Source organism: Triticum dicoccoides, chromosome 7A, assembly GCF_002162155.2.
Source record: "Triticum dicoccoides isolate Atlit2015 ecotype Zavitan chromosome 7A, WEW_v2.0, whole genome shotgun sequence".
NCBI lineage: Eukaryota > Viridiplantae > Streptophyta > Magnoliopsida > Poales > Poaceae > Triticum > Triticum dicoccoides.
Window position 1 is genome coordinate 499,977,350 of NC_041392.1, and position 4,084 is coordinate 499,981,433.

At 42.3% G+C, this 4,084-nt stretch overlaps 1 long non-coding RNA gene across 2 annotated transcripts; it reads left to right on the forward strand.

Annotated features, from left to right (window-relative positions):
* Window positions 1-388: 388 nt before the first annotated feature.
* Window positions 389-3,872, forward strand: LOC119327904. Of its 2 annotated transcripts, none has more exons than XR_005158744.1 (4): window positions 389-906; window positions 2,410-2,556; window positions 2,648-3,415; window positions 3,512-3,872. It is a non-coding gene; the product is annotated as an uncharacterized LOC119327904 (long non-coding RNA). The 2 variants fall into 2 exon arrangements; XR_005158743.1 differs by having other exon boundaries at window positions 3,316-3,415.
* Window positions 3,873-4,084: the final 212 nt, after the last annotated feature.

Sequence of the window (4,084 nt, forward strand, 5' to 3'; positions counted from 1 at the left end):
TGGTAAAAAGAAGTAAAACCTGAAACTAAAAATAAAATACAAACAGAAAATTTAAAAGGGAAAAAGGAACAAAGAAAATTCGGCAAAAGAAACACGGAGAATCTCCTCTCCACTACTATTAAACAATCAAACAAGAACTTTTTTAAGTGCACCCCGCAATTACCCCCAGCACAACGGACGACTCATTCACCACCGCACGATTAGACCCACAAATCTGAATCTAACATCCATCATTGATCTAATACCTCTACGGTGTGCATGTAGCAATTTCCGTTGGCTGACCGTGCTTCACCTGCAGAGAATATTCCACCTACGCGTGTGATGTCCCTACAATCATGCAAATGTAATCGCTAACTTCTCCGTGATTGCATCTCTTCTAGTCCCTGCCTCCCCGCACCTATCGCCACCGCCCCTCGCTAAAATAAAACCCACACGCCCGACGGCCGACGACGCACGACCCTCCTCCCTCGAGCAGCAGCAACGGAGCGGCGCGTAGGGGCTCAACCTATGTCGACGGGCGGCGTGGTCCCTCTCCTCCATCGAGTAGCGGCAGCGGCACGGGACGCAGCGGGCTCGGCCTTCGTCGGTGGCGGCAGGGTCCCTTTCCTCCCTCGACCATCGGCGGCGGCACCGAATGCAACAGGCGGCCAGGGAGACGGCGCTGCGTGCAAGGCGCGGCAACGAAGCTGAGGGAGCCGGCCCTTGTGGCACGGGGGCGCGACGGTTCCATGGCGGCTGTGGGGTGGAGGGCGCGTGCGTGAAGGCGGCGCATTCCTTTGGCTTTCGGCATGCCGCGGCATTGACTTCCCTGCTGTCGTCGTGCTCCCTGATGCCAGCTCCTCCTTCCTCCCGCCGCTGGACATGCACAACACCATCCCATGCCCTCTGTCCGCTGGCCAGAGAAAGGTTAGTAGTTTCATTCTTTTCTTCCTTGAAGCTGAGAGAAGATTACTAAATTATCTCGCCCACTATACCATACGGTGGAATGAGCTGGGATTCTTGTTTTGGCGCATAAGCATTATTTTTGTTGATTCATGCCTCAGATCTAGCATAAATAGGATAATCCAAAAAAACCTGACCACCAAGTGTTTGTGTTTATGCTCACAAAGCTTTTCATTCTCTCTTTTGATTGTCTGAACATTCCAATCGAGGAGAAATCTATTAATGCCCTGAGTTCATCGATTCCATGCAGCTATAAAGTTGAATGAATCAACCAAAAAGTTATGGCTCAGAGCCCTAGACAAACAAAAAATTATGCAGGGAAATCACCTAAATTAACAGCAGCCTGGTTGTTCAGATGGGGTGGGCGGCCTTGATCCCTTGCAAACACGCATCTCGTAGATGGCCAAGAGCGGGGAAGGTAAGGAAATGCATGTTTACGCTTTAGAATGCATGCTTTCCAGGATAGAAATGGACTCTACAGCAATACCAGTGATACATGCTGAAAATTTCTGACAATATAGAAACCCAGGAAGCAACAAACTACACTGCAAAATTTAAGAATATGTGCAAGACAAGGAATAATTGATCCGGTGTGAAAAAGAAATAGTCAATGATACTGTTCTCACGTGGATATGTAAATTCTATCCATTTTTTTTGTTCACACGCAAAAAAGTATATTATCAGTGTTAGGAAAATGTAATGGGTGCATGGGAAACAATAATTTCTACTTCCAACATGTTAGTTACAGCACAAGCAATTGTTGCATTATGAAAAACAAAATGTATGGTATATGAAGCAAATAAATATTCATAACAACACGATTGTATGCTGGAAAGAGCAACTTGCAAGACTAAACAGATTCCTTATAATTACAAGGAGAATAACGAGGCCAGTCTAAGCTGTTAGGAATGCATACAGAAGAGGCATAATCTGCAATTTCACTTTGACAACAAGGATATAACTAAATGTTGTGCTCCAGAAAAACAGTCAGAAAAGGACAAGAATTTATACCATTGCCAATAGGTATATGGAAGTTGGATGTGCACAGATTTGGTGAACACGACCTCAATCTGCACGGATCCGGTAACGCTGACCTCAATCTGCACGAATCCGGCTTTGACAAGTTGGATCTATGGAAGGGACGATCATGGCAACGACGCCATCGCTACAGATCGACACACATGAACACATGATGCGGGATAGGGTATCCATCTGTTGTATCTAGATATCAGAACACTTCCTTGACTGAATGTGAAAGTGTTAGGACAACAAATGCATCATTCTTCAGTCTTTTAGTTCTGAGATTTTAGTTATATATCAGTCTTCAGACCCTCTTGTTTTATTTTTTTTCTCTTTGTCAATTAGTGTTTTTAGTCATATTTCCTAAAAAAAATCTGTCCTTACTGTATTATTTCTTCAGTCTATTTGGTTTTTTTCAACGATATGATCTTATTCCATAAATTGTAGGCATCAGTGAGAAATATGGATGATGCACGCGAACGGATTGGCACTCCCATCTCCACTGCACTGAAGGAGATCAAGCCCATTTCCATCAGCATCAACTAGAACCTCCCCTCGACCTGCATCCTTGCCTTTCTTTTGTATCTCCCCAAGGTAAGTTGGCATGCTCCATGTTCGTGCATAAGTACGGTGAGATGGATATGGGTTTGGTATTACTGTTGTTGATGAACTGCTCATTTGCCAGACTGTCAAACCAGATGAGCCTGAAAGGAACTAAGAGAAATGACTATTCATTTGGCTTTGGTATTACTATTGTTGATGAACTGCTCATTTGCCAGACTGTCAAACCAGATGAGCCTAAAAGGAACTAAGAGAAATGACTATTCATTTACCAATCTTGCCATTCTCTGTATTGTCAATTTGCCAATTCGACTGATGCTTGAATGTATTAGTAGACAAAATGACATGTTTGTTGATCAGCTATGATATGTGTTTCCATTGGCTACTTGCCGCTTTCTAAGGGGCAGATTTTAGCTTGACAAGATTTTTGCAAAAACATAGCAGTGCTCTTGATCTGATGGAAACTCAGAGTAGGGTGTTCCAAACTAGATTGATACACGTAAGAATTTTTGACTGATTTTTATGCTCAGAGCTACATACATGCTCGCAGCGCTTCACCTATCCTAGAACTTTCATTTCAATTTTTGTGTCGCTACAATTTGTCCATTAATCGATATTCTAGCTCCATTAATCGGTATTCTAGCTGAAAGTTTCAAAGTTGTCAATTGTTTTCGAAACTCGGTTCACAGAGTGGCTGGTCCTTTTTTGGGACATATTTGTTGTGTCTTTTCCCCATTTTGTCTTGTATTTTGTCATACACAGTTCAATTAGCTAATTGTTATTATGCCATAGGTAAATTGTGCAACCTATTGCCGCTCTGCCATGGGTCACATGGTCGTCCTTCATACACCGCTTTACTAGGACTAACGCTGAAGTACAGATGATGGTGTATGTAAGTTTTCACTATTTCCTCAGTTTTTGTTTTTCCACAGTTTTCTAACTGGGGTCCTCACACATTTTTTGTGTGTGTACATTACGGGCCACCTAGAAAATTCCAAAAGAAGTTGCCTCTTGTTTGGACACCCCGAAGCACGGGCTGGCAAGACTAAGATTGGGCAAAGAGAGCTTCAGGAGGACCGTTTATGACACCTCACTCGACGGTTTATTCTTCAAGCAAGGATGGAAGAAGTTCCTCACGAGACATGACATGAGATTAGCACTGCTATACTAATTACATTTAAGACTGTTGCCAACAATGAGTTGGAGATTATAGTCATCCTTTTATGTCCTTTGAGAAGATCATGTTGGACAAGTTCCAGGCTTTCATGAGTTATTTAGTCATTTCTCAGCGTTTTTTAAACCATGGAGGAGAACTGCATGTGAACTTCATAGATACGAGAAGAAAAGAATAAAGGGATGTAAAAAGTCCAATTCATTTTCTGTTTATTTTGTTTCCTCTTTCTCTACGTACTGGTTTTTGAACTGTGGTTTGTGAATCGGATGTATATATTCATGTTTTAGTGTGTTTGTTCACTTATTTGCAATCGGTATGTAGTCTATATTAATATATTCAAAAACATATTATATTAATGAATGAAGGAAATATTTCTATAATTGTCAT